We start from the raw sequence: 21,236 nt of genomic DNA on the forward strand, positions 1-21,236 counted from the left end.
TAGGTATTTCCAGTATAGGATCTTCGATAGATGTATGAACAGTCTCGTTGTCACTTAATTGTGGTGGTTGGATTTGTATGTCAGAAATAATATTAATTTTAGGTTTGTCCTTTTCTTCTGGATTTCTAAGAAATTTTCATATTGAGGGGCTATCGGGGACCGGAATTGATTCTGGATGTGATAAATAATAGTCAATTGTTTCATTTACATCTCCTTCATTGCCAATTGTAGAGAATAAGTCATCGTTATCTATTGCGTTTACTTCAATTTTGGTGCGTGATAAAGCATCTGCATTCAAGTTGAGTTTCCCTTTTTTATAAATTATATTGTAGTCAAATTCTTCTAATTTCAACCTCCATCTGACTAATCTTGAATTGGGTTCTTTTAAACTGAAAAGCCACTGTAGTGGTTTGTGGTCGGTTACAATTGTGAATTTTCTATGCTCATATTTGTTTATTATATTTTTATTTGGTCATGCATATGACAATCACAATGCCCCTCATAGTTATTTAAATACTGTTTTTTAAGAAATAAGATCCCTAATACAAAAAGTGAGTATAATGTCAGAATTTTTAATATAGCAAAAAGTGCTTTAATTAGAAAATAAAGTGACTGAAATACGTATTTGCATATTTGTTTTATGGAAGTTTTAAGTAATGTTAATAACAGATTAAACTAATGACAATTTTATAAACCGGCCTTAGATCAATTACGAGTAGTTTGCATATTTCTCATAATAACAATGTTGTAATGATGTTTAATGTAAATATGACCGGTAACATTATTATTGTTGTTATTTCTGGCATCTATACAGAATTGGAGTTGGTCAAAAGTATGGCACCAAACGTTTTGTGCCTGAACTATAGCTTACTATATAAAACCCTACTGAGACATCATCAACTACTTTAAAAATGTAAACATTTGTCAAGAATTTTGTTTTTCAAAATTCCTTTTTGTTTTTTTAATGGCACACTACTACGGCATTTTTTTTAGTAAAAGATTATGCTCTAAAAATAATAGTGTTTTTGAACTGAGACCATTCGCGCCTTTACACCTTAGGCAACCAACATTTCGACACCATTTATTCTTTTTTTTTTTCATTTAACGCGCCATGCATTCAATATTTAAATTATTTTCTTCGTCAAAAATCTCACAATGTTTTAAATACAAGTTGAAAAGCTTCGTTGCGTCACTTTTCGACCCACGAAGAGACGATTTTACCCAGCCACCGGATGTGAAACAAAAGAGCAGGTAGCGATGGCCTGAAAAACACCACATTCCTCAAATTTTAAGGGGAGAAAGCTGATTCCAGATGGCGGACTTTTCTATTGTTTTACCCTTATTAAATCGCTAATTCCCTGTATTGCCAACCAGGAAAAACTGAATCTAAATCAAATTCACAAGAGGAAGCCCTAAGCTCGAAATCGCCGATCTTCGATACCGCTCGAGGTAAATATCAATTCATCCCCATTTTATATCAAACATAATCGTCACGGATTGAATCAAACCTGAAAACTTCATACAACATACAACCCCAAACCTCATTCAGCATAAGATACGAGAGAATTATCAAGAATTAAGCAGAATAAACCCGAAGAAAGCTCCATTATTCCACGTGGAAACGCTTTTATTAATTAATTGGCGATTGAGGAACAAAGACGTCGATTCTATCACATCTCGACATCATCCAGAGACCTTTGCAAACTTCCTGTCAATCCTTCGAAGATATTGACGCATTGTTTATCAACTTTAAACAATATTTCTTATTAGTCACGTAGGCCACAGATCCAGTGACGTCAAGCAACCCCTATAAATAGTTGCTGCTTGGAAGAGGAAAAGCAGACAGTGTTTGTACGTCTTTTCGGAGACAACGCTTGCACTCGTCTCACGGCTGTAGTTGAGCTTCTTTGTCTTCGACGGGTTGAGCCAACTAGCTTTGCGTTCCAAACTCATTTTTTCCACCGACGGGTCGGAAAGACTGTTTGGAGTAACTCCTGGTGCTGGATGTAAATCCTTGGCAGCTTCTTAGTCTCCGACGGGTTGAGCGCCAACTTCAAATAAAGGATTGATTCAGTTACCAACTTAATTCAGGTGCAGCTTCTTTGTCTTCGACGGGTTGAGCGCACCAGCCGCGAGTTTTGTTGAGCTTCTTTGTCTGCGACGGGTTGAGCCAACTAACTCGCGAAGCCGATCAATCTTTCCCGCCGACGGGTTGGAAAGATTGTTTGAGAAATAGTCTCCTGGAGTTGAACGAAAATCTCAGGCAGCTTCTTTGTCTCCGACGGGTTGAGCGCCTCTTCAAAAGATGAGATTGGTTCAGCTTTCAGTTGGGGTTTTTCACCATGGCAGCTTCATTGTCTGGGACGGGTTGAGCGCCAAACGGTGAAATGTACCTCGAGAGATACCTCCAGGTCTCAAAGAGACAAACTCTTTGTCACACCACCAGGATCACCATCTTCAACGGTTGGAAGTCTCAGGGGAGGATCTTTATCTAACTCTTTTCTTTTTTCAGGGCGTTAATTAATCTTTTCTTTTACAGAGCGTTAATTATTCTTTTTTCCACAGGGCGCGAACTTAACCCTTTCATGCCATTTATTTTATTTTTTACCAGATTTTCGCTTACTGTAAAAATACTTTAGCTAGGAGCACGTGGTATGTACGTGTTGAATTTGACGAGAGCTCTTTTGCTTAATTAAAACAAACTATTGATTACGAAGGTTTAATTTGGCTGCATGTTTGAATAGTAACTATCTTTCTGTCTCCCTTTGGAACTTGCCATCACACTAGGGAAAAAGACCTCGGCAGTCCCAGTGAGTGCAATGGCCCAACTACAAAACATGCCAATTTAAAAGAGAGCCTAGCTTTTCCCCCGGGGCTTGGGGAGAGATGTATACCCAAGGTTAGGGAATGGAGAGCACGCGGTGGTCGGAACCTCTGGGAGTCTCTCTTGCAACCGTCTTTCTAGAATCACCAGGTTGGGTCCGAGTATTCAACTTTGCATTCAAATTTACCGCTCAGTTCTCCGAGATTCAATACTCGTTTAGCTGGTTGCCTAGGTATAGTGTTTAACTTGTTGTCTATACTCACTTCTGAATTGTATAACGTGATGCATACTATCACCAATGACTGTAAATTTAGTGAATAAACATTTTGGGTCGAACTCTTTGCGTTTTCTTTTCCCAGACACACAGTGCTTGAAATAACGAAATCTCCAAATCTACACGACAACGTAGCGGTCCTCCAAACAATCTCTAGACGATCACCTCAAAACTAAACATTTTGACAAGGCCAGACCCCCGAACGGTTACAGAATACAGAACCAGTGTTTGTTTTTTAAATATAAGTACCACGTAGGCTCGGTGTAATTATACGTTCTCCAAAAATGTAACAACAGACCAATCTAATAATTCTAATAGTCTACGGAGTGCTCAAAAACTGGCGCACCAACTCAGTGATCACACTCCATTGAGTTGGTGCGCCGGTTTTCGAGCACCCGGTGTAAATACATGTTTACAAATGTTTTCAAATTAGTTTCTTAATACACGTATCATGTAAGGTAATCACAGTTAACGATTGGCCCATTGTTATACATATTTCCCACTTTAAACCAACCAATATAATTATTTAATTTAATTTCACGAGCAATGTGTTTTACCTTAGTTTTAAGTAAAACGCTTGGTTCTATACTTTTGCCAAAATAATTATTATAAAAATATTCTACTTTCTAAGACTTTCAAATTTTTATGGGCTTGTGCATCTTATTAAGGGTGGAATTACGCATTCACATTTTGCTTTTTCGACATGTCTTCCAAAATAATCTGTAAAATTCTTGCTTTCAAAGGTTTGTCCAACTTTAACTGTTTTATCCCCAAATTTGCAGGCGTGTTCTAAGTAGATAACGAATGGGGGGACAACACAACACAACCTTGACCTTGAGTTTGACCCCGCCCATTTTCCCTCTCTTTCTTTCAAGGCCACTTGTTCTCTCTCTTACTTTTCAAGGCCAACCCCCCACTTCCCCCACCACTTCAAGGCCAAAACATTATTGGACCTTGGTGTTTTCAAGGTCAAGGTTATTCATGCTACTCCCCACTTTTGCAAGGCCAACAACTTCCCTCTTTACTTATCATTCAAGGTCACTGCAGCTAATATATATAGAATTCAATACAGATTCAAAAACAGTATCTAATAAGTATTTCTCAATATTAAAGTAGTAAAAAAATGTGGTATCGTTTTACTTGTGAAGGTGTCATAATAGTGGAAGAAACGTGTTTCCACAACCAGTTAGGACACATATCTTTGGAAGGTGGTTGGGAACGTTTCTTTAATAGAGTGGTTGTGTGTGAACAGTGCAGCACTAAGGACATTTCTATTATTAATCCAGATGGGTGGAATAATTCTTTAAGTATTGACATTACGTGTAATGAAGAGGAATTTAAAGAGTTACTTAGAAAATATGGTTTCGTTTGTCATAAGTGTAAAACTCCGTGTTACACAGCTAGCCAAGTGGATCCGGAAAATGCCCAAAAAATTATAGCTATATACCACTAACTTAAATCAGCATAATGGAAGTTGACAATGGTATGTAATATGAGATTGTATGTACTTGTAGAAATTAAGTTTTAAATGTTTTCAGATCCTTACTGCTACATGCTCTTTTGCCTATCTCCAAAGGACTGTGGTAACAGAAAATTCTTTTGTTTGAGATGTGTGAAGCTTATGGCAGTGAGATTTCACATTTGTCATCTACATGTGACTTCAGTGTTAAACTACAAGTGTTTTTGGTGTAATACAGTAATAGGACAGAATTCTCAGTTGTGTGGAAATAATTTAATAAACAGAATGACTGTTAAAATGTGGTATTTTAGTAGAGAGCGACAAATGATGTTTTATGATTCTGATGACTATGATTCTGACGACTCATCAAGTAGCTGTGATAGTGGTATAGAATGTTAGTTAATAATAGTAGAAATTAGATATAAACAACTTGTAACCTTAGATTAAATTAGTATCTAGATTGTTCTTTTGCTGTATGGATAAAAGTAAATAAATGAAGTTATATAATAAACAGACTTGTGATTCTCAACATAGTATTGATTCAACTCTGACAAAGAGAAGTTGGGGTCTAATAAATAAATTAATAAATAAATTACCCATTGAATTACATATACCGGGTTATCAGTTTTGTGGTCCTGGAACCAAATTACAAGAACGAATTGCACTTGGACATAGTGGTAGAAATAAATTAGATCAGGCTTGTAAAGAACACGATATATCGTACGCCAACGAAACTAATTTGCAAAAACGACACGAAGCAGATAAGTTATTATTAAGTAAAGCAGTTGAACGTTTAAAAGCAAAAGACGCATCGTTTGGGGAAAAAGCAGCTGCATTAGCAATTGCTGGTATAATGAAAGGCAAAGTAAAATTCGGAATGGGACCTAAAAGTAAAAAGGGTAAAAAAAAGAAGACAAAAAAACAACGAGTTCTAGTTGCTCCTAAATATGGTGGTTTTTTACCATTCCTATTACCACTATTAGGTGCTCTAGGCGCTTTAGGAGGAGGAGCTGCAGGGATAGCGACTGCTGTAAATAAAGCTTCGGTAGATAAAAAAATGTTGGAGGAAACTATGCGGCATAATAAAGCAATGGAAATGAGTAGCGGTAAAGGTGTAGGAAAAACTAAAGGGAAAGGTCTTTACATTGGTCCATATAAATGGTATCAGAAAAAAAACTCCCAGTAAAATTACCACGTCAAACTAATGGGTATTAGTTTTAGAACTGACTCATATAAAAAGCAACAAAAGTGTAGAAAAACAGTTAGTACGAAACGAAACGTGCAACAATTAAGTAATAAAAATAAACTGTTTCTAAAATCATTAGGATTTGAATTATACACATAAAAAATGTTCGATATTGAGAAGGGTATTGAGTGGGATGAAGGTGTGGTAGGTTACAAATTTCAAAGTCATGAGGCATATACAGCCAGATATGAAAACACGGATGAAATTCGAATTCCTTTACAAGAAGATTTGTGTACACTACCATGTGATAGTTTAATTTTAATTGAGGGACAATTGGTTAAAACCGACGCTACAACCAATAAAACTGTACCAGCAACAGAAACCAAGTTTGTAAATAATGGTGTCGCTTTTTTGTTTAGTGAAATACGGTATGAAGTAAGTGGAGTAACTGTAGATACAAACACAAAGCCAGGTATTACAACAACTATGAAAAATCTGGCATCATTAAATCAAAGTGAAAGTCTGAAATTAACAATGTCTGGTTGGGATCTAAATGAAGAAGCCACTAAACCTATAGATGGATATTTTCAAGCATGTATCCCATTAAATCGACTATTAGGATTTGCAGAAGATTATAAAAATATAATGCTAAACATACCGCAAGAGTTAATATTAATTCGTAGTAATAGTGATGTCAATGCATTAATTTGTGCAACAAATGAGAAAGCACGAGTTGTAATTGATAAAATTGTATGGCTAGTTCCACATATTGTGCCCGGTTTAAAGGAAGAGGTTAAATTGACAAAAACCATTGAAAAAGATAAAGAAATTGCAGTACCGTACAGAAGCTGGGAACTTCATTCGCTGCCACTCTTTCCAAATACTACAAAGTGTAGTTGGCCTGTGAAAATCTCTACAAAATTTGAAACACCTCGTTATATTATCTTTGGCCTTCAAAGCAATAGAGAAGGACAACTTGATAAAAATATGAGTAAATTTGATAGAGGCGATATAACCAATATGAGAGTATTTCTAAATAATGAACGATATCCGTATGAAAATTTAAATATTTCATATAAAAAACACCATTTCGGTATATTATATGAAATGTTTACAAACTTTAGATCCCGATACTATTATACAGATAAAAAAGAAACACACATTACACCTACACAGTTTTTCGACAGTTATCCACTAATCATAATTGATTGTTCGATGCAAAAAACTGGTTTACAAACACAGTCTATTGCACTGAGAATTGAATTTGATACAGACACCGGTATAAGTGAGGGAACCACCGCATATGCATTAGTCATTAGTGACCGAGCCTTTACATATACACCGTTGACAAAATCTGTAAAACAAGTCTAAATTTATATTAATAGTAATGGAGAACGAAGTGATTATAGACGTTCAAGGTTACAAAATTGGAAAAAAGTTTATAGTTAAAGAACTGGCTGCTTTAAGAGGAGACAAACTCGCACACTATGTTTTTCAACCCCCTTTCCCTTCACAACTTTTGAATCCTCAAGATGAAAAACAAGTAAAATGGTTAATGAAGAATTATCATTGTATTGACTGGAATATGGGACATATTCCATATTGGAAGCACGTACAAGTTATAAACAATGTGTTGAAGGATGTTGACAAAATTTACGTAAAAGGAAAAGAAAAAGCCGAATTTTTGAAAAAATATACACATAAACAAGTTATTGAATTTCCACAACAACCAACATTACACGCCGATAAAGTTAAATGCATGTACCATCTAAACGATAACGCATATTGCAGTCTACATAACGTATTTTTTTTAAAACAAACATTTCGTTAAAAGTGTACAAAACATTGTGTAAATAATCTCAACTCATCAGTCTATTAGTAATCATGGATCAAGAGAGTTGGATAACGTGTCGTAATAATCCAGGACATCGCCTGAAAGTAAAACATCTTCGACGACATTTACGAAGATGTCTTCCACATCGTGAATATTCTTAGAGGAGTTTTGATTGCGGAAATGGGAATTATTTTGATTCATCTTTATCCCATAATACTAATAATGATTATCAACAATCATCGAGAAGCAACTTTGAAAATACAAACTCTTCAAAAAATATTTTTTGTAATGAAATGGAATATTAATTGAATTAATTAATTGTAGTATTTATAAATAAATGTTATAAATTTATAAACATTTGTATTTTTTTCATAATATTTACCACTCCCTTACACTTTCAATAATCCTTGTACACCACCCAAAAAATTCATTTTATTTATCAAAAAGAGTTGATTATTGCAGTGGATATGAGTGATTTTTCTCATTTGTTCAATAAATTAAACAGGTTAACGATGTCCTTGAAACAGGCGGTTACACTCCATCCTGTCTATAGTCCGGGACATTTCAATATGAGATACGTCATAGGGCATACGTTGACGCGAGACTATATAGAGCACAAAAACTAGATAAGAGCTCAAATTTAGGGAACTTGGTTGTTTGATGTGTTTGACAGATGACAAATGTAAACAATAATAAAAATTTAAATATTTCTTTATTGTAGTAAAGTACAGCAAAATGTACCAACTAGAACACTTAAAAACAAATGGAGAAACTTTCAAATGCTTTGAAGTACCGTTGCTGGATTACTGTTGAGGTTATGTTTGACCTTGGTATGACTGTCAGGTTTAAAGTTGAAATTTGCATTAAAAAGGCCATAAAAGCCTCGAAGTGCCTTTTAGGGTAGTCATCGTCATGTTCCAATTGCATGCCCCCTCTCTGCCACATCAGTAAAATTTGCCACAAAAGTTTTAAAAAACGACTTTAAACAACAAAAAAGGCCCTATTTTCATTAACAATGAGACATATCTCGCTGCATGCGGCACGACATAGGCCTCATAGGTCAATCTCATTGTGAATGGTTTTCGCTGAGATCACTTTGAGAGGGTTTCACTCAGACTGACGTTGGCGGAAGACTGAAACCTGCCTCGCGACAAGTCTTTGCACCAACATTCGAAAACGCTGTCAATGGCTTAAAATGATAAACTGTGTCAGTTTTTTTGTGTCTTTGAGGATTAGTCTTTGAGTCCTGTCGCGCCGCATGTAGCGAAGCAGATCTCATTGTGAATGGGTTCTTTAAGAAACAGTTTCAATGTACACCACAAGACATACACTGAGACGGCCTCATGCCTCATATCATGGCTTGTAATTGACAGCGTTTTATAGAATGATTTGGAATCATAATGCAGAGATTGTTGCGAGACAGGCAGGCAGGTCTCAAGCCTACTGCAGAAGTCGCTCTCAGTGAGTCCATGTCTTAGAGATGCAAGACCAATTTAGACCATTTACAGTGAGATTGGTGTCCGAGACCTACGTCATGCAGGAAGCCAAACTTCATCGTGAATGGACCCTTTTCAATGGGGGTGTGCTTTTTGAATAAATTTGAAATGGCCTTTTTGAAAAAAGCAGTTGTCTCTCTTTTATTCATCTATTCAACACGTTTGTATTCGATGCACTAACACCAATTTCATTATCAGTGTCTTGATTATCAGGCAAGGGCGAAGTGGAATTGGGGGCAACCCAGAAATAAAAACACTTTAATTTCCTTTATTAGTAGGCTATATTTTTTATACAAGAGACTACTCTCAGATAGAGACGTACAAAAATGTAAACAAGAGTAAAAGTTGGTTTTTCGCAATATTTCACACTATTCTTCCACACGTCCACAGTAAAATCAGAAAGCGCTTCTTGTTATAAAGCCCTTATTATGTTTTTCAACGATGGCTGAGACTTTGTGACGTATTTGTTAAACGTAAGTTTTCAAATACCCCATGCCAGTGCAAAGGAGTTATATTAACAATTTTACGGGATTATTTTTAACTTTACACCCACTCTGCTTGAAACAAGAGTGGCTGCCAGGAAATAACGAACAAAGTGGACCCAAAAGGCTTCAGCTGCAAATTATAAACACTATCTGTGATTTTTTAAATAATTTTTTTAATAATTAATAAAAAACATGACAATATTAAGCTTTTCGATTTCGTTTGGTTTGAATTTTATATGAAAATAGAAAAGTTAACCCTCTACACCAGAAAAGACAAAAAACATAAAGAAAGTATCTGTAAATGTCGTGAACTTACTTTGAAGTAAACAGGGCTCTCCATCTATAACTCATAATTACTTGAACCGCAATTCCCATCATCAAAAAGTGCAAAACTGCGATAAGTGAGGTTATGCAGTGATGCACTTTCTTTTCCAGTTTTTCACACAAAATATATCACAAATTGCACAAATCGTACAACCAGCGATAGTCAGTACTGTCAGTACTTCACAGCAGCTTTCTCCATCACAATCACTGACTGCAATTCTGTATTGTGCCATTCCCGTCTCATCATATAATCTGAGTAGTTGTTATATGACAAGTAATGTTTCTGCCTTCAAAAATACTTGCGTAAATATGTTATTATCCCGTTAGTACACACTTTTAAAGCAGCCACTGGTTATATAGATTAAAATTATAACATTTCCTTTGTTATTGTGTTATTGTTTACATCAGTCAGCTGTTTACTGTCATTTTCTAATGCTACCAATTTAAAAAATGTCCCTGTTATTAAAGCTCAAGAACCATAGAATGAGAGAGAGAACATTTTTTGTTCACACAGACGCTGAATACACGTATAAATGTCAGAAAATTCAAATTTTTTATGTCCAAATAGAAATGTCCCGGACTGTACATAGGTCTTCTTTTTACATTTTTTGTGTCTATATGTTAACCTTGATGGAATACACCAATGTAGTTGCAGTAAGAAGTTGACCTTGACGGGAGCTTTCAACAATTTATAAAATTGCAAGGAGTGCATGCAGAAACTCATTCTGTGTTGTACAGGTAGTCTGTGTACGAAATAATGTGTTCAAATTATTTTGCTCATTTTAAACCGTGTTCTCATGGTGACGAGTGTTCTCAGTGTCCCGGTCCCTCAACTAGGACAACTGTAAGTAACCAGTCATCCAAGTTATTATTTAAAGTATTGAAGGGAAAAGTTGCAAATCCCTATCAAAACCGTAGTGGTTTTAATAGGGATAAACCTAGAATCAATATCGTTTCTGATGTAATTATTAGACCTGCTAATTCAAAATTAATCAAAAATGATGAGACACAATTTGAACAATTTGCCAAGTCGTCTTTAAGTCAATCTTTGAGGGAAGATTGTCTTGAAGAGGATGTGATTGAATGTAGTCAGTTAAGTGTGAAAGAGAAGCAATTAGCTAATCACGCTGTTGCTAACATTGTTCAAATCGTTGATGAGGATGATGATTCTATGGTTACTCCTTCATCACAACCTGATAGTGAATTATCGTTTTCTTTACCATTCACGCAATACCTGGCTCAACATGGTATTGAAAATGATTATTCGGACGACATCTCGTTGACCTTAATAGACCAGTTTATTAACAAAGACGAGGCGGCGTCCAATCCGGTTGTGGATGAAGGAACTTGTCCCATCAATAATTCGGTTACCGATGAGTTAAATGTATTTGATAATGATATGGTGGTGGTGGAAGAACCCCCAATCTCTCCCAGTCCACCACAAAGCCCCTTCGTTGAGCCAGTGTTTACCCGCCCCGTTACACCAACATCTCCTGAAGCGGCACCCGCGGTATTAACTCAACCCCCTATGATAATATCGCAGGACATCATTGACGCTTTATCGGAGCCTTGGGTTGAGGTGGAAAACGTTATCAATGGTAACGTTGAACATCCCCCTCAACCCAATTCACCGATTATTGAGGAAAATGATGTTCTGCCAGAGAGATTGGTGGTGGTAGAGGCCGAAAATAACATCATTCGGTCACCATCACCACCACCGTCACCCATGATATTATCACAGGGCGTCAATGACATACAACAACCATCTGGATCCGAGGTTGATGTGGAACTTAACATCATCACACCACCACTCCCTCAGCCTCCTGCAACGTTCGATCCGATGAGTATTATTACTCACAATGTCATTGACGCACTGGCAGAGCCGTGGGTTGAAGAGAGGAGGCAGGGTGAAGAGATGGATGTTGAAAATGACATCATTCAACCCTCTCAATTGTCACCCATTCTAGGGCAAATAAATAATAGAGTTGAGAATAGGGTGGAGGGTGGAGACGTTGATGTCGAAAACGAAGACAATGACGACGACGACAACATCATTCCACCCACTCCCCCTCACTCACGATCAAGGAGGAGTCGGCGCCCTAGAAAGCCTCGTAGACGTGCGCGAAAGTCCCCATTAATATTAATTACTAATAATTATAATATTAATATTAATATTAATGATGTTAATATTAATTTTTAATATTAATAAATCCTATTTCCGTCCTACACTCATATCAAGTACATTTAATTCGGACGCGATTTTCCAAATTTTAACATCATACTACCTACAACACGATGGCAAGCATGCTGCTCCTCCTCGAGGTCTTGCTGGATACCTATCTTTGAACACAAAAAAATATATATTTATATAGTATAAATAAAAGTCTTTCAAAGATAGTAACAGAAGGCAGCAAATTTATAATTAAACTTTATTAGTAACCTGTTTAATTTATTATTTCATATTTTCATAAGAAAATGCATCACTGTGAAAACTGTAATAAACAATTTACAACCCGTCAATCACGACTACGCCACGAAAAGCTCTATTGTCAAGTGGTCAAAAAACAGGAAAATGGAGGACCGGCCGCCAAAAAACAGAAAATATGTCATTCAACTGGTAAGTTTTAACTAATAGGTACTCTATTTTCAATTATTTTTCTTTTCTAGCTAGCAACAATTATATGTGCGTTACATGTAATCAAGAAATTGCTCCAAAGCTTATTACGGCTCATGAGAGAAGTAGACAGCACAGAAATAATTGTCAAAGTACTCCCTTGGAGGATGGGGTGTTTGCACTCAGCAGTGCATTTAAATCACGCATCGCTTCATATAGGATTTGTGATGAGGGCGATTATATCGATTTAAATGAATTTATGGATAAAATTCACAATAAATTACTTGGACTTATTGTTTCACAAATTGAAAAATTTAGTACAATCAAAATTAATTTGGAATTATTTGGATTGTATACCATTGAGTCAAAAAATATATTTGATGTAAAATCTTTCAATACTACTAACAGAATTGTCACTTTAGGCACGAATATTAGGAATATGTTGCATGACTTTCAAGAAGTTATTAGTCAAAAAATGATGGATTTTTTGGAACGAGATTCAGGTAGTTATATATTGTAAAAATCTATATAATACAATTATTTTTTTGCTTCTGTGTTTTAGGCTGGACACTTGTGAAAATTTTACATTTAGAATTAAATGTAAACTATTACAATCCATTGAAAGCTTCATCGTATATCCCACTACCGCCAAGCGTGAAAATGAAGAGGGCAATAGTTAATGTTCAAAATCAGGATATTCATTGTTTTGGTTGGAGTGTCGTAGCAGCAGTGTGTCTACCTATGGGACCAGAACATTTACCCAGTTCATATCCACATTGGTCGACACTTTTTAATTTCCAAGGTATTGAATTTCCTGTAAAACTGGATAGTATTGCAAAATTTGAAAGTCAAAATAATGTCTCTCTTAATGTTTACGGACTTGAATTACTTTATGTAAACAATAAGGTAAAATTTGAAATTGTGGGACCATTATATTTTACAAACTTTAAGAAACCGGTACACATAAATTTATTATTGTTGAGTGATAACGATGGTAATCAACATTACTGTACAATAACTAATTTGCCACGTTTAGTATCTTCCCAACTCTCAAAACATCATCATTCAAAATTTTTCTGTGATGGATGTCTACAATATTTCACAACCCAAGCTTTATTAGATAGACATTCTTCGACTGATTGTGGAAAACTTTATGCTAGAATCCCAAATAATGAATTAATAACAAATAGATTTGGTTATAATGTTCCCGCTAATGTATTAGAATTTCAAAATTATCATCATAAAATGACTATCCCATTTATTGTTTATGCTAATTTCGAATGTTTATTGAAACCTATGAGTACAGTTGCACCAAATCCAAATCAATCATTTTCGATAAAAACTTTTCTCCATCAACCATATTCATGTGCATATTACATTAAATGTTCATATAACGATCAATTATCTAAATTCCAAAGTTTTCGAGGACAGTCATCTGTGGTTGACTTTATTACAGCATTAGAAATAGATTTGATAGAGATTTATAAAAAGTATTTAAGTATTGTACAACCAATGCTTCCATTGACTATTCAAGAAGAGTTTGATTATCTTACAGCAACGGAATGTCATATTTGTCAAAAACCTTTTCAACAGAATGATATTAAAGTAAAAGATCACTGTCATTTAACGGGTCGTTATAGGTCCGCCGCGCACAGTAATTGTAACTTGAATTTTCAAATTCCAAATTTTATTCCGATAGTATTTCATAATTTAACAAATTATGATAGTCACTTGTTCATTAAAGAGTTGGCCCTTGAAGAAAGTGAAATTAATATCCTTGGTAAAACTAAAGAGAAATATATTACATTTTCGAAAAAAATTTGTGTAGGCGAATATCTAAATTCAAACAATCGAATAGTCAAGGAGCACTTACACTTGCGTTTTATAGATAGTTTTCAGTTTTTGGCATGTTCATTAGAAAAACTGGCAGCAGCCTTGGATGATGCTCAATGTATGGAAGTAAAACGATACTTTCCCGTTGACAGAGAATTTCAGTTAATTAGACAGAAAGGGGTTTTTCCATATTCATTTATCGATGATTTTTCTAAATTAGATCTCACGGAATTACCACAAAAAATTGATTTTTACGATAAACTTCGCGATGAGCATATTTCTGAAGATGATTATCAACGAGCTAATACCGTATGGGATACATTCCATTGTCAGACTCTAGGCGAATATTCTGATCTCTATTTAAAAAGTGATATTTTACTATTAGCTGATGTCTTTGAGAATTTTCGAAACATGTGCCTTAAGCATTATGAACTTGATCCAGCACATTACGTGACAGCACCATCTCTTAGTTGGAATGCTATGCTTAAATTTACCCATGTAAAATTAGAATTATTGACTGATATAGATATGTTGCATTTTTTCAAAAAAGGGATTCGTGGGGGAGTTAGTACATGTGTTAAACGAGCGGCTCAAGCAAATAATAAATTTCTTCCAAATTATGACCCTTCGAAACCGACATCATACATTTTATATCTCGATGCAACAAATCTCTATGGTTGGGCTATGAGTGAAGTACTCCCTTTAGGTGGATTTACTTGGTTAACGCAAGACGAAATTAATTCACTTAGTATTATGGATTTGACTGATACCACACCTGAAGGTTATGTCCTTGAAGTAGATATCTCTTATCCTCATCATTTACACAACTCTCATAATGATATGCCATTTCTACCTGAAAATTTAATTCCACCAAACGGAAAATGTGCTAAACTCATTCCAAATCTATGTGCTAAAACAAACTACATAATACACTATCGAAATTTAAAACAAGCCCTACAAAATGGACTGGAATTGACAAAAATTCATAGAGTACTAAAATTCAATCAATCGTCATGGCTCAAACCATATATTGATTTAAATACGAAATTACGAAATCAGACTAAAAATAAGTTTGAAAAAGATTTATTTAAACTCATGAATAATAGTGTGTATGGAAAAACCATGGAGAATGTTGATAATCGGGTAGATATTAAACTGGCTACACATTGGAAAAAAAACGGTCACAAATATGGAGCAGAGACATGGATAGCCAAACCACAATTTAAAAATTGTTCTATTTTTACTGAAAATTTAGTTGCAATAGAAATGAATAAAGTTCAAGTAACATATGATAAACCTATTTATGTAGGATTCAGTATATTGGAAATTTCAAAAACTTTAATGTATGACTTTTTTTATAATTTTCTTAAAGTTAAGTATGGAAATAATGTACAGCTTTTGTATACGGATACGGATTCATTAATTTTAGAAATTTATACGGAAAACGTATATAATGATATTAAACAGAATATCGATCGGTTTGATACTTCAAATTATCCCGAGAATAATATTCATGATATTCCTAAAACTGTGTCTGTTATCGGTAAAATGAAAGATGAGTATGCTGGTGTACCAATTGTACTACTTTATGGCACCGGTGCCAAAGCATATTGTGTGCAAACAGTGAATGATGTAATTAAAAAGGCTAAAGGTGTAAGTAAACATGTAATTGATAAATCTCTAACACTGTTACAATATCGGGCAATTGCAACAAATCCTTCATCTTCATCAGTTTTCTGTGTTATGAACGTTTTCAAATCTTATTTACATAATATGTATACCGAATTAAGGAATAAAATAGCACTGTCTAATTTCGATGATAAACGATACATTTTAGGTAATTCAATTGATACATTAGCCTGGGGACATTACGATATTGATAGAGATCGAAATTTAGATTCTCTAATTAGAGAATTGCAAAAATATGTGGAACCCACTGATTGAATTTTACCTTATTGTAGATATGTAACGATATGTAACCATTTATTTATACTACGTATTTATTATTATTATTATTATTATGTATTTATAATTGATGTAATGTATAAAGTATTTTTATTTGTATTCTGTAAGTCAACAATGAAACTTGTGCAACAAAAAGATTTATTAAAAATTTCTAACCACGACTATTCAGTTTGTGTACCCTATCAACAGTTTCCTAAACATAATACTTTATTCAATAACAGTGTAAAAAGAGGACTAGTGGTTGGACGTTCTGGATGTGGAAAAACAAATGTGATATTAAGTCTCTTGCTGCATCCAAATGGATTACGCTTCACAGACATTTACTTATTTTCAAAAACCCTACAACAACCAAAATATCAATTTTTAAAATCGGTTCTGGCACCTCTCGATAAAGTCGGTTACTATGAATATGAAGATGGTGCCGAAATTCCTCCTCCTAAAGAAATCAAACCCTATTCCATAATAATATTTGATGATGTAGTCACTTGTAACCAAAATATAATACGTGATTATTTTTGCTTTGGTAGGCATTATAATATCGATTGTATATTTATTAGCCAAACGTATTCTTCCATTCAGAAACAATTAATTCGTGATAATGCTAATTTCATAATTATCTTTCCTCAGGATGTATTAAATTTAAAACATATTTTTAATGATCACGTTGGTACAGATATGTCATTTGAAACCTTTCAGAAAATGTGTTCACAGTGTTGGCAAAAACCGTATGGATTTGTTACTATTGATAAGGATGCTGAACAAGACAATGGGCGTTATCGTAACGGTTTTGATCAGTTCATTAAAATATAAATGTAAATGTTTGTCAAAGATTTATTTATTAGTCGACGATCGACATGGATAAACGTTTAGCTTTAGAGCTGGATAAGGCAAGACGACACGTTAAACAAAAAGTACGATCATTATCTTCACACATTGCAAGTTCGCAAAGACGTTTCGCAACCCACATTCAACCTCTAACTGATCCAATAAAAAGTTTAATTTCTGAAATTAAACATGAACGCGAAGTTGTCCCAAAACAGGAAAAAATATCAATTCATCATGAGGTCAAGCAACCGGAGGCGAAGCGACTTTTTGAGTCAACGACTACAAGCCGTAGTACTACATCGCTCGATCCACGATTCAGTTTAATGCGACAACATGCGGCTGCTAGCACACCCAGAGAGGAGGGAGAATCACTCAGGAACGTGACCATTGGAAAGTTGCAAGAAACATTAATAAATTTGTCAAAAACTGATGCATTTCGCCATTTTCTTAAACAATGGACCGGTTTACCTCGACAGTACATTGAAGATATGATTATTGACACAGAAAACAAATTTGATCATCAATATGGTGTGAGACATGGAACCGAGGCAAATAAATTTTTTATTGGCAATTCTGAAATTGATTTCAAAGACGATCATGTAATCGTTCAAAATGTAGCTTATCCTGATACACCTGGATTGTATGAATTATTATTTAAAAAAAATCCAACTAATTATACTCAATCAGATTTAGAAACTTATCGAAATATTGTCATTCGAACCAATGCAGACAGAAAAAACTATAAACCAAATGCACAAATTCTGGGTAATGTAGGGAACAAATATAAAACAATTATTCGACATTTCTCGAGACAGCCACAACCGCTTCAGGAACACCGTGCATCTCAGTCGCCGCCATTTTACAGTAATACTGAAGAAAGCCTTGATGCAGATCAAGGTCAATCGACTCCTGTCCAGCAACGAAGCCGCAGTAGTAGTCTTTCAATTCTCGTACCACCAGCACGTAAACAGTATCCGCGACTTCGCAACATACCTGCAATACAACGATTGCAGGCTCAAGGTCATGAACAATCAACTCCGACAAGTAGTATCCAACCAATATCAAAAAGAGTTAAGGGTGGTAGTATTCTTCGCACATTGGCTTTAACAGATAAAAATTTAGAATTTGTTCCCTACAAAAATCCCAACACACTCGTAAATAGACTACGTCTTTTATTATCATTGACAGTAGCTGGTAATAATAATCATATGAATGAAATCAATCGCATCATAACAGAATTGCGTGAATCGAAAATAATTCGTTAATAATTTAGAGACGACTTGTATATATTGCAAACACATTATATTTTATAGTTAGTATTTCTACATACTTTATTCATTCAATAGACAAGAATATGACATTAGATAAATTTGGTGAACACATTAGTGAACACAGAATTCGGACAACTTTACAACGTGTCAAATCTTTCTCATATACCACAATCTCACTCTTTGGGACACTGGATCCAGCTAAAAAACTTTTTGTATTATTTAATATTGGTACGAATTATATTTTCCCATTAAAAGAAGCAACGATTACGTCTGTAAATGGTAATCCATCGAGCGGGTGGATTGCATTAATTAATTCGAAACAAACTACGAATTTAATTGGTCAAATTTTACGTGAAGGTGACAAACTATCATTTAAATATGGACCCAAAACATCAGAAGCTAAACCGATATATATAGAAATAGTTTTGAAAGTACCAATTCACCATGAAGCGTAGTGATTTAAATATTAAGCGTCAAGTTGTTAATGAACTACATGCACCGGCGAGAGTGAACTTTAAAAGACGACGTGTGATAGTGAAAGGTTTAAATGATTTATTGCAACTCGATCTGGTTGAAATGATACCATATTCACGCGTCAATAAAGGCTTTAAGTATATCTTAATGGTTATCAATGTTTTTTCTAAATTTGTATGGGCTGTTCCATTAAAGAATAAGTCGGCTTTAAGTGTTGTAAATGCAATGAGTGAAATTTTAAAAACTCGACGTAACGTTCCTAAAAACATTCAAACAGATCTGGGAAAGGAGTTTTACAATAAACATTTTCAACAATTAATGAATAAATACAAAATTAATCACTACAGTTCTTATTCGAATTTAAAAAGTAGTGTTGTCGAGCGCGTGAATCGAACAATCAAGGGAATGATGTATAAAGAATTTTCGGTGCAAGGTCACTACAACTGGATAAACATTTTACCTGACATAATAAAAAAATACAATAATACCAGACATAGGACTACTGGTTTAAAACCGATTTCAATAAATAAGAAAAACGAACGCAAAGTTTTGGATCAAGTTTATAGTCATCTTAAAACAATGGACATTTATAAACCCAAATTTAAAGTTGGTGATTTTGTTCGAATTAGTAAACATCGACATCTTTTTAAGAAAGGGTACACCCCAAATTGGAGTAATGAAGTATTTACAGTTTTGAAGATTCAAAATACTAATCCTAGAACTTATTTGCTACAAGATGTTTCTGGAGAAACAATACGAGGAGGTTTCTACACTGAAGAATTACAAAAAGTTAAATATCCGAATGTATATCTCGTTGAGAAAGTTTTACGAAAGAAAGGTAACCGTTTATTCGTCAAGTGGAGTGGAATGGATAAAACTCATAACTCTTGGATTAATTCATCGGATATTACATAGATAATTATTATTATTATTATTATTATTATTATTATTATGAATTGTTTTTTTAATAAAATAAACTAAAAGGAACCAATTAAAACACTTATTTCATCAATATTATAGGTAGTACATTAAATATCCTTAAATCTATTATAAATCCTCCATATTATTCTACCACTTATTTAATTATAAACTAATTAAATCAAGACGCCTCTTGAAACCTTTAGTTTACCTTGCCTTTGGCGCGCGCCCGACACTGATCAAGGTTAACAAGTCTGCATCACATTACCTATGCATAAGAAGACGCACATAAATAATACATGAATACAAATACTATAAAAAATAAAACTACAACAATGCTATTTTTAGTAACTAATTTGAATTTTTGAATTGTAGTTTTGTCTGTGGAAAGCAATTTCACATATCCACATTTTGGAGAATGTTTTTTATGCTCCATAAACGCATCATCACTTTTTTCCCATCGTGAAATTATTACTCCACAAACAAAACACTGGGTACAATCAGATATTTGAATATAAAACAATCCCGCTTTTGCTAAACTCCATGGAGATGGGTATGAATGTACCCAGTTCTTATATGATAACAGTCTTTTATCAAAACACTCGTATAAACATTTTTCATATTGTCCATCGTCTAGACACATGATTTTTATTCATTTATTTTAAGAAACTATCACTAGCACAAAACGCACACTACTTCACACACATAAGTCTTTTTCCGATAATTTCATCCTACTCTTCGGCACTCTCGTTAACTGTAAATGAAATATACATTTCTTTAATTTCTTTTCATCCTCCATTTTACATTATGTTCACTCACCTAATATTTCATCATCAACACGTTGAAACTCAAAACAATGTGCAGATGTCGGGTTTCTAGCATCTTCTTTTCCCAAATATATTATATATAGTGGACGTGGATCTCGTAATAACTCATCAATTTTCTCCTCAGTTAAATAATCACTTATTCTTCTCGGCAGAAACACTGCATAATTGTCCAACTCAACAAGCACTGAATTTCCGAACAGAGACTTTGTGCGTCTAATATTATGTATGCGGAATCTTGTGTTCAACTCTAGCTCACCAGCTTTTAAAATGGGCTTCTGTCCGCATCGAGCGATTCGATTCAATACATCCATGACCCAGCAGCGAATACTCTTAGACATTAACACAGATATATGCACTTTTTTTATATTCTTATTTCTCGGAGGATTAAATCAGTACTGACTGCTATCAAACTTGTACTAAATTCTATATATTAACTATACCCCCACTTTTTAACCTTGAATGAAAATGCATCAATATTGTGGCCTTGAAAAAGTGAGATAATGAGAAAAAGTGAGATGAAAACATCAAAGATAAAGAGGGAATGAGTGGTCTTGAAACAGTGAGCGACTCTCTGCTTGCAGGTCACACTTACTTGTATCAGGTTGAAATAGGTGTACATAAAAACAT

The 21,236-nt window shown here is 34.5% G+C and overlaps 3 long non-coding RNA genes across 5 annotated transcripts; 1 reads left to right on the forward strand and 2 right to left on the reverse strand.

The window, feature by feature from the left end:
- Positions 1–9,326: 9,326 nt before the first annotated feature.
- Positions 9,327–10,466, reverse strand: LOC135265846 (uncharacterized). The gene is made up of 2 exons (XR_010333681.1): positions 9,875–10,466; positions 9,327–9,688 (listed from the first exon to the last, which is right to left on the reverse strand). It is a non-coding gene; the product is annotated as an uncharacterized LOC135265846 (long non-coding RNA).
- A 134-nt stretch (positions 10,467–10,600) lies between these two features.
- On the forward strand, positions 10,601–16,455 carry LOC135265847 (uncharacterized). 3 transcript variants are annotated; one of them, XR_010333683.1, is made up of 3 exons: positions 10,601–10,726; positions 12,355–12,999; positions 13,059–16,455. It is a non-coding gene; the product is annotated as an uncharacterized LOC135265847 (long non-coding RNA). The 3 variants fall into 3 exon arrangements; XR_010333684.1 differs by lacking the exon at positions 10,601–10,726 and having other exon boundaries at positions 11,748–12,499; positions 12,550–12,999; XR_010333682.1 differs by lacking the exon at positions 10,601–10,726 and having other exon boundaries at positions 11,748–12,999.
- A 1,818-nt stretch (positions 16,456–18,273) lies between these two features.
- LOC135265848 (uncharacterized) lies at positions 18,274–21,197 on the reverse strand. The gene is made up of 2 exons (XR_010333686.1): positions 20,602–21,197; positions 18,274–20,536 (listed from the first exon to the last, which is right to left on the reverse strand). It is a non-coding gene; the product is annotated as an uncharacterized LOC135265848 (long non-coding RNA).
- Positions 21,198–21,236: the final 39 nt, after the last annotated feature.

The sequence above is a fragment of the Tribolium castaneum genome, chromosome 4 (genome assembly GCF_031307605.1).
Source record: "Tribolium castaneum strain GA2 chromosome 4, icTriCast1.1, whole genome shotgun sequence".
NCBI lineage: Eukaryota > Metazoa > Arthropoda > Insecta > Coleoptera > Tenebrionidae > Tribolium > Tribolium castaneum.